Source organism: Chiloscyllium plagiosum, chromosome 34 (assembly GCF_004010195.1).
Source record: "Chiloscyllium plagiosum isolate BGI_BamShark_2017 chromosome 34, ASM401019v2, whole genome shotgun sequence".
Taxonomy (NCBI): Eukaryota; Metazoa; Chordata; class Chondrichthyes; order Orectolobiformes; family Hemiscylliidae; genus Chiloscyllium; species Chiloscyllium plagiosum.
Genome location: NC_057743.1, coordinates 12,532,909 through 12,558,962, shown reverse-complemented (window position 1 = coordinate 12,558,962; position 26,054 = coordinate 12,532,909). Strand labels below are relative to the sequence as shown.

The 26,054-nt window shown below is 39.7% G+C and overlaps 1 protein-coding gene across 4 annotated transcripts in view; it reads left to right on the top strand.

Annotated features, from left to right (window-relative positions):
* Nucleotides 1-26,054, top strand: part of disp3 (dispatched RND transporter family member 3) — a 492,208-nt gene that overhangs the window by 181,135 nt on the left and 285,019 nt on the right. For 3 of the 4 annotated variants that reach the window (XM_043675595.1, XM_043675596.1, XM_043675593.1), the window contains exon 2: nucleotides 16,861-16,998. The exons of the other annotated variant lie outside the window; for it this stretch is intronic. The gene's annotated coding sequence lies outside the window, so the exon portion shown is untranslated. The remainder of the gene's footprint in view (nucleotides 1-16,860; nucleotides 16,999-26,054) is intronic. 4 annotated transcript variants of the gene reach the window in all.

Here is a 26,054-nt window from a genome sequence, read left to right as displayed (position 1 = left end):
GCCTGTGAATGTGACAGAATTAACAAAGCACAGCACTGACTTGAGAGTGATGATAGGATTATCACTTTCAAAATCCAAAGAAAATAATAAAACAGTTTCATATTTAACAAAATGGTGAGGTGTGTAATCATACCAGCTGAGAAATGAAAGAGCTTCTAGTTAAGTAGCAACTGCAATGACCTCAGAATTTCTCAAAGGTTTTCGAACCAATGGATCTTTTTCACTCTCTGGTAATATGTGAGTGGCACAGTGGTTAGCACTGCTGCCTCGCAGCGCCAGAGACCCGGGTTCAATTTCCGCCTCAGGCGACTGACTGTGTGGAGTTTGCACGTTCTCCCTGTGTCTGCGTGGGTTTCCTCCGGGTGCTCCGGTTTCCTCCCACAGTCCAAAGATGTGCAAGTCAGGTGAATTGGCCATGCCAAATTGCCCGTAGTGTTAGGTAAGGGGTAAATGTAGGGGTAGGGGTAGGGGTATGGGTGGGTTGCGCTTCGGCGGGTCGGTGTGGACTTGTTGGGCCGAAGGGCCTGTTTCCACACTGTAAAGTAATCTAATCTAATCTAATCACTTTTATAGATAAAGAGACGGCCAGTTTGCATACAGCAAGGTCCCAGAAACAACAGTGAGGTAAAGACCATTTTAGTGACATTGCTAAATAATCTGTTCCTTAATCAATTTATGATGAACTTCGTAACCCAAAAGAAACAAAAATCATATAGGGGCAAAGGAAGGGGACAATAATACATGTGAGTGAGAATGTTTGAGAGAATTGTTCATTAAAAACATATAGCAAATGTAATCAGTATATGACTGAAATTAAATTAGGGAATAGTGATAGATATAGGATTTTACTGTAGAGAACATTCAAAATAGACATTAATTAATCCATGTGGAACTTTGGAGTAATATTCTAAGGAGGGTAGGAGGAACAAAGCACAGGGGATTTCAGATTGCTGATAATCTTATCGTGTGAGCACAGGGGGTCCTGGTAGGATTAGTTGCACTGAATGTCTTTTTCTTTTGTCCTTCATTTTTATTCTGTTCTTAACAATTCACCATTTGAAATGAATGCATTTTAAACCACTTTTGATTAACATTACATTCCTCTTGCCTCTTTTAAATGGCAACATTTCTGTAAGATTGAAACTCTCCATGTTTGAGATTTCAGGATCTGCAAAATACTGTTATTCTGTCCTTCCTCCTTCATTTACTTTACCAGCAGTCTACACATCCCTTCCAATATAGCATATATTTACTTAGTTAATGGCCAAAGATGTCAAGTAGATAATGATCAAAAAAAATTCTAAATGTTCAAAACTGCAATTGTGAATTTTTTTCTATTATATTTGAGAGGCTCACACCAGTACTGCTTTACATTGATCTTTTGGACAAACATAATATTCATTGTTGTCTTAAAATGTGATTGCTTAGTGAGTGTTTGTTTACTTTTGTGTATAGAGATATCTATACGTGCTCTGGGCTGGACATCTCCAGATTATTATAATGTTCAAGTCAGACAATTGTTTGTTATAATTTTGTTGATGTCAGTTCCTCTTGGCAACCAAACTTAGTACAAACTAATTGTTGTAAAATTGACCAAACTATAGGTACAAGAATTTCCAAACAAATTAGAAATTAATTGCATGCATGTTGTTAACTGAAGTTACAAGTGTTGCAATTGAAATAGATACACAAATTTGAGTCAGAATTAAGAAAAGGAGAGGGACAACACATCCACACATTTGAGATATGAACAATTTTAAAAATTAGTGTGCTTCAGAAATCCCAAGCCATCCATGCCACTGCATTAAAAAAAGCAAGTTCTCTCATTAGAGAAAGAGGACTGATGGTGGTTTAACCTGAGGGTAACCACAGCTCAGGCAAGGGAAAAGGTTAGGAAGGAGAGTCCTTTATGGTAAGCTCAGCTGGTGTAAAGATTTAACCTATACCATTGACATCATTCTGCAGTACAAACCAACTATCCATGCAAATGAACTAACTAACCCCTGCCACTGTATTGGAGTAAAGATAATTCATTCTACTTAACATCTTGACTAATAATCTTGATCCCAAATTTTACTACATTTGTACCCTCTGGCATGACACCCATCCAGTCCACCTGCTGAACCTGATTCCCCAACCCTCTCCAACCTCGCCTAAACACTTATCTGACACAGTGGCACCCTAATTGATTGGCACCCTATCCTTTCGACAGTTGGTATCCTATCCAGTTGACATCTTACCCCTGCTTTCCCAACTCACATTCTAATTAGCTGGCACTCTGCCCCTACTCATCTGACACACTCCCATCACACTTACTTTTATAGATATTTTCTACTCAACCTGCTCAGGTTATTATCCACCTCTGGAGCAGATGAGACGTAAATTTAATTAGATACATAGGTGGGCCTCCTGGTTCAGAAGTAGAGACGCTACTACTGCACCACATCCATCCCCATCCTTATCTTGTATACTTAACTTTGGCAACAGCTCTCAATTGGCTGTCAGGGTCTTTACATTTCAAAATACCATCCACCCACCCCACATTCCTGATGAAGGGGCTTAGGCTTGAAAGTCGACTATCTTGCTCCTTGGTTGTTACCTGACCTGCTGTGCTTTTCCAGCACCACACTCTCGACTCTGATCTCCAGCATCTGCAGTCCTCACTTTCTCCTTCATTATTCAAAAGTCTGGTTAAGAATCATTGGGGTCAATTTTGATGGTCTTTGAAGGTTTTAACTTTACTATGTTGTAAATGCAGATGTAGGAAGGCTAATTTGATTTGGCTGTCTGCCTCTATGACAGTTAGAAATTTGGTTCAAAGTGGGAATTGTGTATAATGGAGTACAGAGGTGCTTTAACTAAGGTTTGCTGCAATAATAAACTTTCCAGAGTGAGATGTCATTGGAGGAGGTTAAAAGGTGTGGATCGAGAGGCCTATCTGCAGTAAAATCCACTGATGAATTGTCATCACAAATCACAACATAATGTGAGTGCAGAGAAAGCAACCAATTAGTGAGTAGGATTGTTGAATATTTATAGTCTTTAATGTAAAAGTAAGGTTTTCAGTTTATGTTTAGGCCTCCACCAGTGGTCCCCAGCATCACAGATATCAGTCTTCGGCTAATTAGATTCAGTTCAGGTTATATCAATAAATAGTTGGAACCACTGGATACTGCAAAAGCTATGACCCTGACAACATTTCAGACAAAACAAAAAAAGACTTGTTTTCCAGAACTTGCTGCTCCCCTAGACAATCACCTCCAGTACAGTTGCAGCACTGACATCTACTTGACAATATGGAAAATTGCCCAGATGTGTCCTGGACACAAAAAGCAGGACAAATTCAGCACAAGCCATTATCGTCCATCTCAATCTACTCTTGATCATCAGTAAAGCAATGGAAGATATCATTAACAGTGCAATTAAGCAGCACCAATTCAACAATACCCTGCTCAGTGATGCCCAGTTTTGGTTCTGCAAAGCTACTCAGCTCCTGATCTCATTTCAGTCTTGATTCAAACATGGACAAAAGAGCTGAATATCAAAAGTAAAGTGACAGTGATAGCCCTTGACATCAAGACCGCATTTGCACAATTGTGGTCTAAAGGAGCCGTAGTAAAACTGGAATCAATGGGTATCAGGGAGCAAACTCGCTGCTGGTTGGAGTCACACCTGGCACGTAGGAAGATTGTCATGGTTGTTGGAGGTGAGCCATCTCAGCTCACCAGTTACTCGCCATCCTGACTTAGAAATATATCATAATTCATTCACTGTCACTGGATCAAATTCTGGGATTTTCTCTAACGGTTATGTGTGTTAACATACAACATGTGGACTATAGCTGTTCAAGAAGGCAGCTGGCCAGCACCTTCTCATGGGTAGCTAGCATCAGGCAATAAATATTGGCCAGCCAGTGATGCCACATCCCTCAAGTAAATTAAAAAAAAAACTATCAGGACTAAAGACTGATTAAACCCCCTGAATCTAATGGGATATATCTTAGGATATTAAAAGAAGTAGTGGGTGCGCTGTTAGTCATCTTCCAAGAATTCTTAGATTCTGGAAAAGTTCAGGAGGATTGGAAAATTCCAATGTCACACATTTATGTTAGAAAGGAAGGGGGCAGGAAATAGGTAACTACAGACAGTTATCTTAAAGGTCTGTTATTGGGAAAATTTTAGAGTTCTATTATAAAGCATAAAATATAATAGCATTTATGAATACATAATATGATCAAATGAAGTCCACATGGATTCATGAAGGGGAATTCATGCCTGACAAATTTATTAGAATTCTTTGAGGAGGTAAAAAGCAGGAGCGATAAAGGGGAAACAGTGGATATAATTTATTTTGATTTTCAGAAGGCATTTGCTGATGTACTACATGTTAAGCTCTTTAATAAGACAAGAGCCCATGGTTTTGATGGATTATATAATGGATGGACGATCAGCTTTTAATAGATTTCAGATAAGGATGGACATTTTCAGGATGGCAACTCATCAAGTGCCCCATGGATCATTACTGGGCCACAGTTATTTACAATATACATTAATGATTGGATGAGGAAAATTAATTTAATATAGTCAAGTTGCAAATGACACCAAAATAGGTGGGCAAACAAGTGGGAGAATGACTTAGAGTCTGCAGAGGGATATAGATAGGTTAAGTGAGTGGCTTAAAAATATGGCAGTTGGAATATATTGTGGGAAAATATGAAACTATGCATTTTGGCAGAAAGACTGGGGGAGTGGAATATTATTTAAGTGGAGAAAGACTGCAGAAAGCTGCAGCACAGATAGATTTTGGAGGTCTCGTGCATAAGTCTTGAAAATGCAAATTCAGCAGGTCATAGGGAAGGCAAATAGAATGTTGACCTTTATTTCACAAGGAATGCAGTATAAAAATGAGCAAATTTTGAAAAAAAGAACTGTACGAGGTACTAGTCAGACCATATCTGGAAGCACTTTTGGGCCCCTTATTTAAGGAAAGATATACTAGCAATGGAAACAGTCAAAGGAAAGTTCAATAGGCTGATCTGGGTATGGAGGGGACTGACTTATGAGCAGAGGTTAAGTAATTTGTGCTTGGTATTGATTGGTGTTTGGAAATGTGAGACGTGCCCTTATTGAAACATATAAAATTCTTAGCAGACATTAGCAGGATAATGTTGAAAGGTTATTCCTCCTTATGAGAGAGCCGAGGACCAGAGGGCATAATCTCAGATCAGGGGGCTGCCCATTTAAGACAGAGATGTAAGGAATTTCTTCTCTGAGATGGCAGTGAATTTATGCAATTCTTTATGTAGAGGGCTGTTGAAGGTAGGTTGTTAAGTATATACAAGGCTGAGGTAGATGAATTCTTAATCAGCAATGGAATCAAGAGTTATGGGCAAAAGGCAGGAAGACAGAGTTGAGAATGATCAGATCAGTCATGGGGCAGCACGGTGGCTCAGTGGTTAGCACTGCTGCCTCATAGCACCAGGGACCCAGGTTCAATTCTAGCCTAAGGCGACTGTCCATGTGGAGTTTGCATATTCTCCCCATGTTTGCGTGGGTTTCCTCTGGGTGCTCCGGTTTCTTCTGACAGTCCAAAGATGTGCAGGTTAGATGAATTGGTTGTGCTAAATTACTCATAGTGTTCAGGGATGTGTAGATTAGGTGCATTGTTAAGGGGAAATATAGGGTAGGGGGAATGGGTCTGGGTGAGATACTCTTCAGAGGGTCAGTGTTGACTTGTTGGGCCAAAGGGTCTGTTTCCCCACTGTAGGGATTCTAAATAACAGGGCAGACTCAATGAGATGAATTGCCTGTTGCTACTTCGAGTCACAAGAGATGTACAACACAGAAACAGACCCTTCAGTCCAACTCATCCATGCTGACCAGATATCCAAAATTAATCTAGTCCCATTTGCCACCTTTTGGCCCATATCCCTCTAAACCCTTCCTATTCATATAGCCATCCAACGCCTTTTAAATATTGTAATTGTAATAGCCTCCACCACTTCCTCTGGCAGCTCATTTGATACACTCACCACCCTTTGTGTGAAAAATTTGCCCTTTAAGTCCCTTTTAAGTCATTCCTCTCTCACCCTAAATCTTTGCCCTCTAGTTCTGGACTCCCTTGTAAATCTTTTCTGAACCCATTCGAGTTTCACAACATCTTTCCTATGGGAGGGAGACCAGAATTGCACACAATACTCCAAAAGTGGCCTAACCAATGTGCTGTACAGTTGCCATATGACCTCCCAACTCCTTTACTCAATGCTCTGACCAATAAAGGAAAGCACACCAAACAATTTTGTCACTATCCTACTTGCCAGCAACTTCACTTTCAAGGGATTATGAATCTGCACTCCAACATCTTTTTGTTCAGCAACACTCAGCAACACTCATAATAAATCAGCACTTTATTGTTAAAAACTGAAAGAACCTCAGATCCTGGAAATCAGAAACAGAAACAGAAATTGCTGGAAAAGCTCTGCAGGTCTGCAGCAGCTATGAACAGAAATCAGAATTTCGAGTCCAGCGACCATTCCTCAAGCACTGTATTGTTGCTTCTTTCATTCAAATTTGAAGCCAAAATAAAGGGCTAAGGTATAGATTCGAGAGCTAGCCGAAGGCATTTCACACACTTGCCCCATTGCTCAGTCCTTTGAGTATTGCAGTTGAGAAGTCATTGGTGAGGATTCTTCTGGAATATTGTGTCCATTTCTGGTTGCCCAATTATAGGGAGGATATTATCAAGCTGGGGAGAGTTCAGAAGAGATTTACCATGACGTTGCCAGGTATGGAAGGTTTGAGTTATAAAGAAAGGCAGGATAGACTGGGACTTTTTCATTGAAGCGTGGGAGGTTGATAGGTGATCCGATAGAAGTCTATAAAATAATGAGAGATTTGGGTGGGGGATTTCAAGACTGGGGGACACATTTTTAAGGTGAGAGGAGAGAGATTTTAAAAAGACATAAGAGGCAAACATTTGCACAGAGCGTGGTTTGCAGCTGGAATGAACTTTCTGAGAAAGTGGTGGATATGGGTACAATTACAATGTTTAAAAGACATTTGGATATATACATGAATAGAAAATGTTTGGAAGGATATGGCCAGGAACAGGCAGGTGGGACTGGTTTAGTTTGGGATTATGTTCAGCATGGACTGGTTGGAATGAAGTGTCTGTTACCATGCTGTATGATTCTATGACTCTAAAAATGTGCTAACTGAAGAACACTGTAAAACAACTTGACTGCTTCTGTACTTGTCACGATTACGCAGTAGGTTCAAATCATATGATATTTTCTGATGATCATTTCTGGTACCCTATGCCGTTTGCCACCTCTACCAGTATGTGGTTCTGGACCTTGTTTGAGGTACTCTGAAGATAGAAATCCTCCTCTATCTTTGATTTGTCATTGGCAAATCTAGTGTCTAGTGTTTAGTGTAGAGGATACATTACTGTAGAATATCCACAGAAGCAGCACTGTTCTCGGGGAGTAAAAGAGGAACTACATTTAATCAGGCCCAATTTCTATCATCTCTAAAACATAGAGTAGATTTTTCTTTTGCCTCCATCCACTGACTGTTTGGCAGTAATAAAATGGACATAGTTGATGCAACATGAACAATAACTACTTCAGAAATTTACAAAACAATATTTCAAGATCCAGGTTAGGAATGCAAGGAGTACGAATTCGTGTGTCAACAGGATATCTGGTCGGCATAGAAGAGTTGGACCGAAGGGTCTATTTCCGTGCTGTACATATCTATAACAATAAAAAGCATGTTGCCAACATCTGAGGCCCACATTGATTTTTGTTTTAATGTGCCCTGAATATAATGATTTATTGAAGTTAAATAACACATCTGCATGGTAAACTAATTGGTAAAGTTATGTCACATGGGATTCAGGGTGAACTTTCCAATTGGATACATAATTGACTTAATGGCAGGAAGACAGAGAGGAATGGTGGAGGGTGGCTTTTCAGACTGGAGACCTGTAACCAGAGGTGTTCCACAGGGATTGGTTCTGGGTCCTCTTTTGTTTGCAATTTATATAAATGATTTGGATAAGAGTAAAGAAGGCATGATCAGTAAGCCTGCGGACAACACCAGAATTGGTGGCATTGTAGATAGTGAAGACAGTTTTCTATAATTACAAAAGAATCTTGATCAAATGGGTCAATGGGCTGAAAATTGGCAAATGGACTTCAATCTGGATGAATGCATTTTGGTGCCACAAACAAGGGTAGGGCTTATACAATTGATGAAAAAGGCCTTGGATAATGTTGTAGAAGAGATGGATCTAGGGGTACAGGTACATAATTCTTTGAAGTTTGTGTCACACGTAGACAGAGTGGTTAAGAAGGTGTTTGACATGTTTGCCTTCATTGCTCAGTCCTTTGAGTATAGGAGTTGGGAAGTAATATTGAGGTTGTACAGGATATTGGTGAGGTATATTCTGGAATATTTTGTCCAGTTCTGGTTGTCCAGTTATAGGAAGAGTACTATCAAGCTGGAGAGGGTTCAGAAGAGATTTACCAGGATCTTGCTGGGTATGGAAGGTTTGAGTAATAAAGAAAGGCTGGATAGGCCTTCATTGGAGTGAAGGATTTTGTGAGGCAATCTGATAGAACTTTATAAAATAATGAGAAGTGTAGATAGAGTTAATGGTAATTGTATTTTCCCTATGATGAGGGATTTCAAGACTAGGGGCACAGGTTTAAGGTGAGAGGAGAGAGATTTGAAAAAGACATCAGCAATTTTTTTTACAGAGAGGGTGGTTCGCGTGTGGAATGAACTTCCTGAGAAAGTGGTGGATATGTGTACAATTACAACATTTGTATAGATAGATGAAAATGAAATAAATAAATAGGAGCATTATGGCCAGGAGCTGTTAGATGGGACTAGATTAGTTTGGGATTATGTTCATCATGGACTACTTGGACCAAAGGGTCTGTTTCTGTGCTGTATGACTATGACTTGAATAAAAGCAATGAGTATCCTTTAATTTATAGTTGTTGGATGTGTATATTATTAATTATACCATAGAAACAGATGGATCTGAAACTGGTCAGAATTCATTTGGGTTTTTAATATCCATTTTGTCCTCTAATATGCATTGCAATTGTTTGATTTATATGTCATAAATTCTTTTGAACTTCCCATGATACTGTGTCCAAATGTTTTAATGGATGGATGGACGGGCATGGACTTGAACATTGAAATGGAATCCCAGAAGTGAATGTGTATCCTGGAAGTGAAAATACATGAAGTTAACTACTCGACATTAGCCAGTTAGTTCTGGGTATTCCACACCTGATCAAAGAGATCCAAAGTGCCTCATTTGATTTGAAGTGCCTCTCTATTAAACATAATTGCACAAGTTTAATTATGCTATCTCTACCACTTATTTCATTGTTGGTGAAATTTGTACAAGTATATTTTCAAAGATTCTTGCAGGATTGCATTTGAAACCAGAATGTACAATTTTGAATGAAGAAGCTCCAAATTACTACCGATGGAAGGTATTTTCTGCAGACTCAGCTACTTACTATACTTGTATACATATGACTACATGGCCAAATTCAGCTCTAACTTCATGTACAAATTTGCTGATGACACCACTGTTGTGGGTCAGATCTCAAACAACGATGAGACAAAATATAGGAAAGAGACAGACAGCTTGGCAGCATGATGTAAAGGCAACAATCTCTTCCTCAATGTCCTCAATATGAAGGAGCTGGTCATCGACTTCGGGAAGCAGAGTGGAGGACACACCAGAGTCTGTATCAATGGTATCAAAAGGATTAGATTAACAGCCCCAAACAGGGAATTTATTCTATGAAATCCACCTGGCTGAACTCATTACCATCACCACCTAAGTATATGTTAAGTGATCTGCCATTTCTTTGTTTCCCATTATCACTTTCCTTGTTTCTGGCTGTCAGATATCTTCATTTGTCTTTACTAATTTCTTTCTTTATGTACCTATTAAGGCCTTAATAATCAGTTTATATGTTTCACACAAGCTTACTCTATTCTCTCCCTCTTAATCCAACCCTTTGTCCTCATTTGCTGAAACCTAAACTACTTCCAATCCTCAGCTCTGTTGCTTTTTTAAAAAACAAATGTCTGTACTCTATACTTGGATCTAATACTATCTCTAATTTCCCATATTATCCATTGTCAAGCTACATTTCCTATTTTATTTTTGTGCCACACAATGATCAATTGTGGCAATCACCCATGTGCTCCTTAAATGTTTGTTATTACCTTTCATTGTTATCCCTCTAAATAATGTTCCCCAATTTATTATAGCCAGTCACACATCATGTCATAATATATTCCTTCATTTAGATAAAGGACCCAGCCTCAAAAAATGGTGCACTGTCTGCCCTTTTGGGTAAGCATAACAAAACCCCATAGTACTATTTTGGAAAATAACAGGGGTGTTATCCATACTATATTAGTCAATAATTAATCCTCAGTCAACATGTTAAACAAGATTATCTATCCACTATTGTATTGCTTTTTGTGGGAATTGCTGTGCGCAAACTGGTTGTACTGGTTTCACTTAACAAGTATTTCACTGGCTATAAAGTTCTTTGGGACATTGAGACCATGAAAGGCCTTATGTAAACAAGTCTTTCTTTTCTGTATATGTAGATCTTTTAGCGTATTTTGCTCTCATGTTATAGAACTGTGGTACAAATCTGCTTTTCTGGCAAATACTGAATGAGTAATTAACTCTTGCCGATGGTTATGTAATTGATATAGATTTTTAAGTTTTGATTTTGTGCAGTCCTCATCCATTTTATTCAAGATTTTAGATTCTGGCTGAAATATAAAGTCCAAAGCTGCACAGTTGTGACTAACAGACACAGTGGGATTCAGACATTGTAGTTGTACCCACTGGTGGGCTATATTTGGAACACAAGCTATAGAATCAACTCAGTTTTCCTTCTGGGATTGCTTAACTGAGAGTCTGCAGAATATACCTTCCATTGGTAGTAACTTAGAGTTCCTTCATTCACAGTTGTGTATTCTGGTTTCAAATGCCACCCTGCAAGAATCTTAGAAAATATATTTTTATAAATTTCACCAACAATGAAATAAGTGGTGGAAATTGCATAATTAAACTTCTGCAATTATGTTTAATAGAGAGGCATTTCAAATCAACATAGGTCACTTTGCATCTCTTCGATCAGGTGTGGAATACCCAGAACTAACTGGTTAATGTAGAATAGGTAATTTCAACAATGTGATAAAAGCCAGATAACACGTTAAATGTTAAAGATAATGCAAGGGTGAAAACCAAGACATGCCATATTGCAGAGGTCAATGGCAAACTGGAGTATTGGGTAACTTCTAAAGACCAACAAAGAAGTAATAAAAAAGCAAAGGTTAATTATGAAAGAAAACTGGCAACAAATATAAAAATGGATGGTAAAGTTTCTATAAGAATGTAAAATTCCCTTCAAGGATGACACTGAGGAGTTGATGATAGCGAAGAGCGTAAATGTCAGATGCACTAAATCAGTATGTTGCCTGATTTTTCACAGTGGAGGACACTGAAACCATCCAAAAAGTAACAGGTAATACAGATTATAGAAAAGGAATAACTTAAAACAATTACTATCTTTAGGGGAAAATGTACTGAAGAAAGTATTGGGATTAATGGCAGACATGTTCCTGGAGCCTAGTGGCCTGCATCTTTGTGTCTTAAAGGAAGTGCAATACAGATATTGGACACATTGGTTATAATATTCCAAAATTCCCTGCATTCTGAAAAGGTTCCAGTGGACTGGAAAATTCAACTAGAACACCCTTAAAAGGGAGGCAGACAGAAAGTAAGTAATTATGGGCCAGTTTATGGCATTGGAAATTGTTGGACTTCATTATTAGGGAAGTAATGATGGAACATTTGGAAAGTCAAAATGCAATCCATCAGAGTCGGTATGGCTTTATGAAGGGTAAATCATGTTTGACAAATTTGCTAGAATTCTTCAGAGATATAGCAAGCAAAGTCAATAATGGGAATCCTGTAGATGTATATCTGGACTTCCAGAAAGCATTTGGTAAAATGCCGCACAAAAGGTTAATACACAAGGTAAGGTAACATGATGTTAGGGATAATTTACTAACTTGAATATAGGATTGGCCAACTAACAGAAAGCAGAGAGTTAGAATAAATGTCTCTTTCTGGTTGGCAGTATGGAACTAATGAGATACCACAGGTTTCAATCCTTAGGCCCCAACTATTTGCAATGATATTAATGATTTGGACATAGAGATAGAAGATACCATAGCTACATTTTCAGATGACACTAAAATAGGTGGGAAAGTAAGTACAATGAAGAAATAAGAAATTTACAAATGGATATAGATAGGTTAGGTGAAAAGGCCAAAATTTTGCAGATGGAGTTAAATATGGATAAGTGTGAAGTTATCCATTTTGGTCGAAAGAATAGGAAGGCAACTTGATATCTCAATAGAGAGAAACTTGAAAATGTTTTGGTGCAGAGGGATCTGGGTGTTCTCATGCATAAGTTGCAGAAAGCTCGTACACAGGTAGAGCAAGACTATGGGGGGGCAAATGGAATTTTGGTAATTATTGCTGAAGGAATCAAGTATCAAAGTAGGAAATATTGTTGCATTTCAACAAGATATTGGTGAATCCGCAATAGATTTTAAAAGGTAGGCTTAGACTGAATGCTTCTCCTGATAGGATAATCTAGAATGAGGTCATAATTTGGGGCTAAGAGGTGGCAGGTTTAAAGAGAGATGAGGAGGAATTGCTTCTATCAAACGGTTGTGAATCTGTGGAATTCATTACCCCAGAGTGTAGTGCATGCTGTCATACTGGATAAATTTGAGCAGAGAGATCTTTAAGTCCAGTGGGTGAGAGAGAGCAGGCACAAAAGTATATTTGAGCCCAAAATGTGATCAGCCATATCATGTTGAATTCTGGTCAGACTTGATGGGCTAAATTGCCTACTCCTGTTCCAAGTTGTAATGTTCTTATGTTTTTGTGGCATGAAATTCTAAGCTGAGACAGATCACAAGCTTTTGGTAATATTTTATTTTCTGGATAAAAGAAATCCCAGAAATATGTCAACATATGGAGATTCAGGATTAGTTGATAAGATATGACTATGCCATTGTGTTCTAGACAAGGTGCAACTAACAGCATATACACTCTGAAGGGCAGTTGTAGATCAAGTAGAAAAAGAGGATTTTTTTCCCGCCTAAGTAATGACTTATTCTACAATAATTGATACATCACCAGGAGCTGAAACAAAACCCAAGCAAATTTACGCAGCTAAAGTATTGATGACAGGTGCATAAAGGTCAGATAATTCTGTTTGCAAGAGTGCTCAAAACATAATCCAGCAGCCCAAGTGCTTAAAAAGCTACCACAAGAAATAACAGCATTTGTCAATATTATCAGATTATGTTTGGGAACGTTATTAGTGTATGATCATAGAATTGTTATTACAAAGTTGACAAAAAGAGAAATTTCATAAAAATATCATGGGAGTTATCTAATCATCAGAAAGTGTGGATCAGAGTGGTGCTGGAAAAGCACAGCAGGTTAGGCAGCATCCGAGGAGCAGGAAAATCGACGTTTCGGGCAAAAGCCCTTCATTAGGAATGGAGAGATAAATGGGGGGGTGGGGCTGGGGAGAAGGTAGCCAATAGGTGAATGGTGATGGGGATGGAGGTGATAAGTCAGAGGGGAAGGTGGAGTGGATAGGTGGGAAGGGAGATTGGCAGGTAGGACAGGTCATGAGAACAGTGCTGAGCTGGAAGGTTGGAACTGGGATAAGGTAGGGGGAGGAGAAATGAGGAAACTGGTGAAGTCCACATTAATGTCCTGGGGCTGAAGTGTTCAGAGGTGGAAGATGAGGCATTCTTTTCTTCCTCCAGGCGCGGATGTGAGGGAGTGGCGGTGGAGGAGGCCCAGGACATGCATGTCCTCGGCAGAGTGGGAGGGGGAGTTGAAATGTTGGGCCACAGGGCGGTGGAGTTGATTGGTGCGGGTATCCCGGAGATGTTTCCTGAAGCGCTCTGCGAGGAGTCATCCAGTCTCCCCAATGTAGAGGAGACCGCACCGGGAGCAACGGATACAATAAATGACGTTGGTGGATGTGCAGGTGAAACTTTGGATGTGGAAGGCTCCTTTGGGGTCTTGAATGGAGGTGAGGGCGCAGGCTTTGCGATTCCTGCGGTGGCAGGGGAGAGTGCCAGGATGGGGAGGGTGGGTTGTTGGGGGGGGGCGTGGACCTGACCAGGTAGTCACGGAGGTAACGGTCTTTGCGGAAAGCGGAAAGGGAAATATATCTCTGGTGGTGTGGTCCGTTTGGAGGTGGCTGAAATGTCAGCGGATGATGCGGTTAATGCGAAAGTTGGTAGGGTGGAAAGTGAGGACCAGAGAGTTCTGTCCTTGTTACAGTTGGAGGAGTGGGGTTTGAGGGCGGAGGTGCGGAATGTGGATGAGATGCGTTGGATGGCATCTTTAACCACATGGGAAAGGAAATTGTGATCTCTAAAGAAGGATGCCATCTGGTGTATTCTGGGTGGAACTGGTCGTCCTGGGAGCAAATACAGCAGAGGCAGAGGAATTGGGAATAGGGATGGCATTTTTGCAGGAGGTAGGATGGGAAGAGGTGTAATCTAGATAGCTGTGGGAATCGGTGGGTTTGTAAAAAATGTCAGTGTCAAGTCAGTCATCATTAATGGAGATGGAGAAGTCCAGGGAGGGGAGGGAGGTGTCAGAGATGGTCCAGGTGAATTTACGGTCAGGGTGGAATGTGTTGGTGAACTTGATGAACTGCTCAACCTCCTCGCGGGATCACAAGGTGGCACCGATGCAGTCATCAATGTAGTGGAGGAAGAGGTGGGGAGTGGTGCCAGTGTAACTATGGAAGATGGACTGTTCTACGTAGCTGACAAAGAGACAGGCATAACTGGGGCCCATACAGGTGCCCATGGCTACCCCATTGGTCTGGAGGAAGTGGGAGGATTCGAAGGAGAAATTGTTAAGGGTGAGGACCAGTTCAGCCAAATGAATGAGAGTGTCAGTGGAAGGATACTGTTGGGGACATCGGGAGAGGAAGAAACGGAGGGGTTGGAAGCCCTGGTCATGGCGGATGGAGGTGTAGAGGGATTGGATGTCCATGGTGAAGATGAGGCATTGGGGACCAGGAAGTCTTGGAGGAGGTGGAGGACGTGAGCGTATGTGGGGAGTTCCTGGACTGGGGGGATAGGACAGTATCGAGGTAGGTGAAGATGAGTTCAGTGAGGCAGGAGCATGCTGAGACAATGGATCGGCCGGGGTGGTCAGGCTTGTGGATCTTGGGAAGGAGGTAGAATCGGGTGGTGTGGGGTTCCCGGCCTACGAGGTTGGAAGCTGTGGGTGGGAGATCTCCTGAGGTGATGAGGTTCTGTATGGTCTGGGAGATGATGGTTTGGTGATGGGGGTTGGGGTCATGGTCGAGGGGGCGGTAGGAGGAGGTGTCTTTGAGTTGGCGTCTGGCTTCTGCGGTGTAGAAGTCAGTGCGCCAAACTATCACTGCACCCCTTTATCCGCTGATTTGATGGTGAGGTTGGGATTAGAGCAAAGGGAGTGGAGGGCTGCGTGTTGTGAGGGTGAGAGGTTGGAGTGGGGGAGGGGGGTAGACAGTTTGAGGTGGTTAATGTCTCGGCAGCAGTTGGAAATGAAGAGGACGAGGGCAGGTAATAGGTGTGAACAAGAGCACAATTATTACTGTAGTGGCCAGACATTTTGAAAGACATACAGAATTACATTAGAAATTACTGGTTTGGCATGAATATTTTCTACCATTATCAAAATTGGAAAAAATTAGTTTGCGCGAATCAGCAAAGTTTATGAGGAACACAACCAATGAGGCAGCCATGTAGCAATATAACCAACCAGCCAATTGATAAATCCACAACTCACGTAACATAGGATACAATACAGCTTGGTGAGCAAGTAGTTATGACAGTTGTTTGATGTTAGATGCTATGGCAGCATGGAAGAGGCATGTTTGGGCAGAATTCTTCCCAGGAAGAATCTTCAGTGACAGTGACAGAGATCAAGCTAAGCAAGAAATAATCCTCAAATAGCAGAATTGAAGAATGTTACTGAGTTTTGAGCTGGAATTCCAGCTCAGCAAGCAAATTTACATCCAGAACTGAAGAATAGACCATGCACCAAAAAAGTCAATTGCTGAAGGTGCGATACATAACTCCATAGAATTCGCCATTGAAAATGGACAAGCAATATCCAATGATTCAAGTATCCAAAACAGAAATTGCCTGTTTCAACAAAGTAGACATCTTCCATGAAGGAATTTCCAATTTAAACAGACTTGCAGACCTTAGACTGTCAAGAAGAGACTCCAAGGTGTCCACCCAGCAAACTACCAATCTTTCAAATACAAAGAGAAAGTGTTCCAGAAGAACAGTGGGACTTTGGATAGCCTGAGTTTGCAAAATCAGAGACTTTGCAGGGGTATGTAGGGGAGACAGATCTCTGGTGAATGTGATTACAAACACAAATGTTTAATGTTAATAATGCAAAATGAAGCTTGGTTTGGGGGAATTTCTTCTGAAAGGGTTAAAATTGAAGAACAATATGAACATTAAGTGACTCCCACTATGATGATGTGGGAGCTTAAGAACAGCTTAAGATATTGAAGAAGTAAGCCCTAACATCTGTATTCTCCTCTCGGTCTCTGTATCAATGTTTAATATATTAATGTAACCTGTAACTACTGACAAACAAGCAATACATGATATCTAGTTAATTACAAGGCTGTTTTTCTGGTTTGACCAATACATAGTTTTCCTCTATCACAAGGTGTTCTAGGTTCAGGTCTAGCAACTGGTTGAATGTTGACTTGGTCAATCAACGGAGGATTGGTGCTGGCCAGCTAATCACAAAGAACGTTGGTGAAAGGGAGGAAAACAAAAACTGACTGGAATTTTAAAGCTTTTGGTATGTTTTGGTATGTTGCTGTGCTTTGCGCGATCTCTCTCTCTGTCTGTCTCTCTCTCATTCACTCTCTCTTCGGCAGTCACTGCAGTTGTTAACTTGTTGATGTTGTGATTTAAAGAAAATACCCTCTGTAAGAAGTGGGTGAATAATTTTGGAAGCCTTCCGGACCTGTTTGTTCAGAATTCAAGCAAGACCTAGAGGTTACTTGCCTCTGGACACCTTCAAACACTTCTGAAGGCCTGTTACCCAGTGTGAAACAGATGAACTGGCAAATTTTGTTTTAATTTATCATTTAACTGTGTCTGTCAGTGTGACAGTGAGGTAAAATAGTTAAATAAGATTATACTTAAATAATAAGGAGATTACCTTGTTGATTATACATGCTGTACTAAAGTTACATTAATAATTGTTAATTTCTGTTTAAATTATAAGCTTGGTGATATATCTGTTAATCTCAATGTCAGGTTAGGAACAGTCAAGCAGTTTTGAAGGTCATAGAGTCAGAGACTTGTACAGCATTGAAAGGTCTCTTTGTTCAGCAACACCTCCCAGTACCTTACCATTAAGTGTATGCATCCCGCCCTGATTTTCCTGACCAAAACGCAGCACCTCATATTTATCTAAATTAAACTTCATCTGCCACTCCTCAGCGCATAGACTGATCTGACCAAAGTCCCATTGCATACTGAGACAACCTTCTTCGCTGTTCACTGCACTACTGAATTTGGTGTCATCTGCAAGTTTACTAATCATACCTTCTATATTCACATCCAAATCATTTATATAAATGACAAAAAGCAGTGGACCCAACACCGATCCTTGCAACATATTGTTGGTCATGGACTTCCAGTCTGAAAACCAACCCTCCACCACTATCCTCTGTCTCGTACCTTCAAGCCAGTTATGTGTTCGAATGGTTAGTTCTCCTTGTATTCCATTTGATCTAAATTTGTTAACCAGTCTACCATGCAGAACCTTGTCAAATGCTTTGTTGAAGTTCATTTAAACCACGTCCACCACTCTACCTTCATCAGTCCTCTTTGTCACTTCTTTAAAAAGCTCAATCAAGTTAGTGGGACACAGTTTCCCATGCACAAAGCCAGGCTGACTATCCTAATCAGTCTTTACCTTTCCAAGTACTGTCCCTCAGAATCCCCTCCAACAACTTGCCCACCACTGATCTCACTGGTCGATAGTTCTCTGGCTTTTCCTTACCATCTTTCTTAAATAATGTCACCATGTTAGCCAACCTCCAGTCTTTTGGCACCTCACGTGTGGCTATCAATGATACAAATATCTCAGCAAGTAGCCCAACAATCATTTCTCTAGCTTCCCACAGAGTTCTAGGGTACACCTGATCAGGTCCTGCTGAATTATCCACCTTTATGCGTTTTAAGACATCTAGCACCTCCCCCTCTGCATTACGGACACTTTTCAAGATATCACTATTTGTTCCCACATATTCTCTAATTTCCATATCCAGTAAACACTAATTCAAAATACTTGTTTACCCACTTACTGCGATTGCACACATAGGCAGCCTTGCTGATTTTTAAGGGACCCTATTCTCCGCCTAGTTATTCCTTTGTCCTTAATTTGTTTGTAACATGACCTAAACCGTATTTGACATAACTATCTCATGGCCCCTTTTTGCCCTCCTGGTTTCCCTCTTTAATATACTCCTATTGCCCTTATACACTTCTGGGATCTACTGAATGTTTTAATTTTCCTGTGTTACAAATCTCAGAATAGAGAGACTGATTTATTATGACTTGCTGTCCATAGGTTGTAATAATTTATAGTCACTGTATCCAAAGTAATTAACAGAATGAAGCTCTTTACGTCATTTCTGAGAAAGAAGTACTTACGAGATATCTTTTCATTGAACTTAGTATCTAGAATTGGATGCAAATGTAAAAGTTTTTGTTAAAAGATTTATGATTTTATGAGGGGCAGTTTCCCATTTTGAGTAGAGTTAGCTGAAGTTTGTAATTTTCTTAAAAAGCACAATTTTACACAGATGAACTGTGTTCAAATTCAAATGTAAACTTGCAACCTTGAGGGCAATCTGTCAGACAACACAAGTAAAAGAAACTATGAAAAAGCTAGCTGTGTCAAGCAGCCCTGAGCTGATCTCACCTAAGTGTAAGTACAATATCAGGATGTTTCAGATTAGGTTTCTAAAATCTGTACCTTCTTTCTTAATTAAAAGCTGACTGCTGACCTTGTGAGTAAACTTTAACAATAGAATGCATTGTGACTCCTAATATTGAGAGATGAAGAGAATCATAATATCCCCACAGTGTGGAAGCAGGCTCTACAGTCCATTGAGTCCACAACGACCCTCTAAAGAGCATTCCATCTTGACCCAACCCCCCTACCTACTCCTGTAATCCTGCATTTCCCTGCAGGGAATGTAGCCTGCACATCCATGGACACTATGTGCAATTTAGCATAGCAAGTTCACCTGCACATCTTTGGACTGTGGGAGGAAACTGGAGCATCTGTAAAGAACCCATGCAGACACAGAAAGAGTGTGCAAATTCCTCACAGTTGTCCGAGAATGGAATCGAACCACTGGGCCACCATACTGCCCCTATAATGTACTTGTGTAACGTACTGTCATTAGCTATAATTTCTTTGCATAGAACTATCTAGAAATTTAAAATAAACTTCCTTATTCAGAAACTGGGGATGTTTAGAAATCTAACTCGACAGTAGGTGGACCAAAGGCCAATTTGCTGTGTACTGGGGTCTCATCTGATTATGTTTTTGAGGTTTTTTGGTCCTGTAATTCCATCCTTTTATTTGATTCAGTCTTAAGTCAGCATTGATCTTTTGCACACAAAACAAATAGTACTATTTATTTTGAATGGGTATTCATATATCAAAATATTTTCTAGTAAAAATGGTTCAAGTGAAGAAAAGTGCATTATTCACAACAATTGATTTAAGAGAACAGATTTTCTAAAGCATAAGATAAATATGGATTACAGAAAAATGAATTGATCCAATGTGCATTGCCCTTTTAAGATTTTTTTGCAGTTTGTAACATGATGTGAAATTGCAAATCTGATACACCCCCAGTACCTGTATGTTTAGGTTGTTACTCAAGCACAAGTAATCAGGCACAAAAGGTGTTTACATGGGAAACATTTATTAAAAGTAATTGGCTGACATTGGTGAGAGACCACTGAAAGTTGAACATAATGTAGAAGGACAAATGCAAAACAGAAGAAACTAAGGAAAGGAACCTGGAGTCTCCTTAGGGGTATGGCAGTGCAGGATCTTGTTAGGTATTAAGTGGAGTATGCTTCAATGGGAGAGCATTTTAGAATGAGTGATTATAACATCATTAGATTGAGGATAGTTATACAATCAAACATAAAAACATATTACTGGTAGAGGGCTAACTTTAATGGATTGTGGAGGGACTTGGCCCAGATGGATTGAAAGCAAAAAATTAATGCTTGACAAAACAGTAACTGAACAATAGGAAGCCTTCAAATCATGGTTTGAGTAGAGAGTAGAAGCAAACCAATAAGCAGGAAGGAAATCATCTTAAGTCAAAGCTACCTGGTGGCTATAGAAGTTGAATAAAAGGCCATTCTAAGGTTCATAGTATGGTAGAGAACTGAGCTGAATACGGAAAGAACAAAAGAACTTCACTGAAGAAGAGAATGCTGTCATTGTAGCCACAAAAGAGGAGTGGTAGTAATGTTTGATAACATAAACCTAGACTAAGTGGAACAAAAAGTGCAGAAAAACTCAGCAGCTCTGGCAGCAACTGTGGAGAGAAAAAACAAACTTCATGATTTGTGTCCATTGTTGGTCACTGGACTTGAAACATTAAGTCTGTCTTTTTTGTTCCATGATTGCTTTCAGACCTGCTGAGTTTTTTTAGCACTTCTGTTTTTGTTTAAAATCTACAGTTTTTGTTTCAGTACAGATTAAGTAGATGTAGTTCAGAGGTTGGTAGTCTTCAAATCAAAAAAAGCCACTTTGTTTGAATGGAATACTTCCTATTTAACTGAGGGAAGTAATGGGTAAAGTGGGGCGTAGTGGTGGGAGATAATGTTATGGAGCCCCCTGTTCCTCCTCCTTGCATTTGGTATGCTATATTGGCATCAAAATTGATATTTAGAGCAGAATTTCTAACAGAATTCAAACAATTTAGAATACAATGTTCTAAACAAATGAAAGCATTGAATTGTTAAAGTTAATCATGTTTGTCTCATGTGGCCAAGTGCTTAGATGATGTCACATTGTAGGTTGATGATGCAAATATCAATTGGTAATGGATAACAGTGAAACAGGTGATAGGTGTTATTTGATTCATTATTATGTGTTAATAGTGTCCTTATTTTAGAGCCAGTAGACTGAAGCACAAGTCCTACCTGGTCCAGAAGGATATGATAACAACATACATTCCTGATGAAGGTCTGATGCTCGAAACGTCGACTGTTCTATTTTCCGGATGCTGCCTGACTGGCTGTGCTTTTCCAGCATCACACTTTTTGACTCTGATATATAATAGCATCAGACAGTGTGTGAGATCCAGGGAAGGGACGAAGTCAATGAGATCAAAATGAACAAGCAAGACGTCACAGCATCATAGGTTGATTAGAAAAGACCTTGTCTGTTTATAGTGTCCCTACCTCTGAGCCAGAAAGCATGAATTCAAAGTCCCACCTGCTCCAGGTATGTGTAGTTACAATCGAAACAGATTGATTAGACAATATCTATAAAGGTGCAAAGAGAGCTTTTGTGCAGTGGCATTGATTCTACCTCTAGGCCAGAAGGTCCAGGTTCAAGTCCTACTTGCTCCAGCCAATGTCAAAACATGTCTGATCTGATTGAATAAAAATATCTATAAAAAGGGAAAGGGGACGTTTGTGTAGTGGCACAATCCCTACAGCATCATAGTGTCCCAACCCCTAAGCCAGGAAGTTTGGATTCAAGATTCACCTGCTTGAGAGGTGTGTAATATCACCTCTGAACAAATTAATTAGAAAATATCCATAAAAAGGAAGTGGTGCAGCGGTAGTGCCCCTCTGGGTTTGCATCCCATCTGCCATAGAGGTATGTCATAAAATGTTCAAACAAGTTGATTAAAAATGTCATGTTCAGAAAGAAAACAGCTGGGACTGGATGGCTGTGGAAGTTGCAACTTTGTTTTACTCAATAAACTTTAGTTCTAAAGGAAAGCCCAGAGTTTTTGTTTCAAATTCACCTTCAGGTTTGAATTCAGTTAACTAATGAAAATGATGTGGTTGATGTTTTTATACACTTACAAAAGGGATTTGTCTCAGTGCCTTGTTAGACTGTTAACATGGCATTAAAGGGACAGTAGTGTCGTGAATACAAAACTGAAGAATAAAAACAAAGATAAAAGGTGAATTATTGCTTTTGAGTCTAAAACTAAATATACTTGTTGTTTCCCAAGGATTTCTAGTGGGACCATTGTTGTTTTTTAATATATGTTAACAATCTGGATTTTGATCCACAGACTTTGTAGAAAATACAAAACCCAAATGTAGGAAACAATAAGCAGGATAATAACAGATCTCAGGAGGACATAGACTAGTGAAATGAGCAACATCTGCTGGATAAAGTTTAACAAAGAAAATTGAGAAGTCAAACAATTGAGTCGGACAAGTGAGCGAATGCAATATGAACCAAATGGTGCAATTTAAAAAGGAACAGAAAACCTGAAATTTCTGAACACACATCCTAGCAGGCAGCAGATCAAATTGAGAAGCTGTTTACAAAGTATGTGGAAACTTTGAATTTGTTAATAGAGGAATGGATTACAAAAGCCAGGAAATTATGTTTAAACATTTATAAAGTAAAGGTTAGGCCTTACCTGGAGCATAAAAACTGAAAGAACTGCAGACTGAACTGAAAATCAGAAACAAAAACAGAAATTGCTTGAAATACTGACAGCATCTGTGGAGAGAAAGCAAAGTTAATATTTCAAGTCCAGTGAACCTTCTTCAGCACTTGAAGCATTTTGTCCAGTTCTGGGTACCAAACTTTAAAAACAACATTAACTCGGTTTTGAAAAAAGATGCAGAAGAAATTTACTCAAGTGATACCACAGATGCTGTGTGGAGTGACCAGCAAATAGGGATTGGTCTCTTCAGAATTGGATGTTTTGATAGACGTGTTCAAAAGCATGAATCGGTTTCATAGAACACATGACAAGAAATTGTGTAGTTGCAGAATGATTGGTAACCAAGGACATAGGTTTAAGGTGATTAGGAAAGGAACCAGAGCTTATGAGAAAAACATCGCTTGATGTGCTGAAGCAGATTTAATAGTAATATTCAAAGAGAATTAGTTATTTGAAAGGGAAAAATTAGATGGCTCAATCAAAGTGGGGGAGTGGGGGCAAGGACCAGTGTGGAGAACAAGCTGCAGGAGAAGCTGTGCTTAGTGCTGTGCTGTACCATGCACCTGGAGCAGCCCAAAGTTTCAGCCTATGAGGTACCGATCTGGGCTGGCCAGGGCTGAGGCGGAACCCAGGGCCAGGGCTGCTCGCCATTAGCCTGGACACGCAATCACTCCCATTTCCTTAAACAAATATGCTTAATATCTGTTTTGGGGAGCTGAAATTTAAGGGCATGGTCACCCAAAAGGACAACGTCGGATGTAGTTTGGGGTTGCTCCTCGGGAATGTAATAAATTTATATATTTTGGTTTCTTAAATTTGGTCATTACACGCCCTCTATACTCCGCTTGGCTTTTCAAAAAGAAAACACAACCTATTTTTATCTGTATCCTTTCAAATGGCGACTTCTTGAGCAAAATTCGAGTCAGTCAAGTCTAGTCATACTAGGCCGCGTTATTCGCCTGAGCCTGAATCTCCGGAGAAGCTGAATACTAATTAAGCCATGCTACGTAGTATTAAGGGCATGATCTGCCGGCCGAAATCATCACCAAGCTTGAATCTATAATTTCAGAGACAGTTAAAAAGGAGGTAGCAACCTACTGAAGCCTTTGGGGGAAAATGTTTCTTCGCAAAGTGGGACTATTTTGGACATGGTATGTTCGGCTAATGAGCATGATAGCTAGCTTCCAAGTTAATGTTAGTGTGTTATCTGCTACTGTTGAGTCTCTGACTAAGAAATGTGAAGACTTGGAGGCCCGCTCCAGGTGGAATAATAATTGATTTGTGGATTTAGCCAAAGGATTAGAGGGTCCTCTCCCCACAGAATTTATGGCCCAACCTTTACACGACCTGCTCAGTCTTGAGGTTAAACTCGTGTTGGATAGGGCCCATTGCACACGGTGTGCTAAACTGAAAGGTGGCACGTTACTTCACCCGATGCTTGTCAGGATGAACCAGTTTCAAGTGAGAAATCACATTCTATGCCATGCTGGAAATGCTTCTCTCCTTGTATAGAATGGAAAGAGAATATTCATTTTTCAGATTTCACCCCATCTGTGGCTAAGTAGCGTTTGGCTTTTGCAAAGGTTAAGAAGGAGCTACACTCATGACCTAACGTTAAATTTGGCATTCGTTATTCAGCGATTCTACATAATACCTCTCCGAGCGGCATAACTCATAAATTTGATGATCCAGGTCATGGACTTTGTGAATTAAACCTTAAAAAGATTGAGGCTGCAGTGCTGGATTAATGGTTGGGCATGGCTAGGCCGATTAGCCATTAGCTTTATGCTACCACGGACAAAGACTACATTTCCCACTGTGGAGATGAAGATGGATGGTATGCTGTGTTTACAAACTTGGGTTTGGTATTCTTCTTATATTTGACTTTATTCGCCAACAAGTACATGTTTTCTTACTCATAACTTTTGGTTATTGGTACCAAAGAATGTAGAGTTTAATTGTTTAACTATGTATGGTATATATTTTTATTAGATGTATATTTTTACTCATTTCTGCTATGCAGTTTTTGTATAGTTAACTTCTATATTCCCCGAGGTCACTGTATAGTTTGCTTCAGCTACAAAAGACAACAGTTTTTTTTCCTACTATGGGTTGAGAGAGCATGCACTCATCAAGGGGGTGTTTCTGCTGGGAGGGGTTGGTGGGCAGGTACTCCATTTGGGGAGACACTGCTGTGGGGGGTGTGGTGGAGTTTGTTTTGTTCTGATGGGGATGGGAGTGTGGCACATACCTCACTTTTACAAGGTTTACATTTTTGGGAGTTTGTGTGGTTATTACACGTTATAGTTTAATGCTTCAACACCATTGGTAGTTAGGATCAGTAAATTTGCCAATCTGAATTACAAAGGCCTGAACAATCCAATTAAACACAGTAAGGTTTTACATTATTTACGTCATCTTAATACCCATACAATTATTTACGAGAAACCCACTTGAAAAATATAGACAGTCCTGAGTTGAAACAAAATTGTCTTGGACAATGTAATCTTCCTCATTTTCTAGCAGATCTAGAGGAGTTGCTATTCTTTTATGTAAGTCTTTTCCTTTCAACCATGCTAAACCTATCTCTGACTCTACTGGCAGATTTATTATTATTACTGGACAGATTTTTGATATTGATGTAATCTTGGCTAATGTTTATGCTCCCACCTGAGACGGTGAGGCTTATTCCAGATGGTTTCTTTCAATGTTACTGGATTTATCTTCACACCAATTAATCTTGAGAGGAGATTTTAACTGTTGGTTGAATCCTCACTTAGACCGTTCTTCCTCTGTTCTGAGAGCCCAGTGCAAATCTGCTAAAATAATGAAGACTTTTATGGAGGAGTTTAATGTTGTTGATCCCTGGCAGTTCTTTAATCCCTCTAAAAGGAATATTATTTATTTTGCATGTCCACCACACTTTTACACATATTGATTTCTTTTTGATGGATGACAGACTGCCCACATCCATTTCTATTGCAAATATGATTCAGTTGTTTTATCAGACCATGCATCTGTCTCTATGAATGTTCACTTTGACCAGTTTCTTAGTACATGCCCACCTTGGCATCTCAATACAGGCTTACTCTTAGAGGAAGATTGTGTTAATTTTATATCTCCGTGGATAGATTTTTTTTTAAAAAATTAACAATACCCC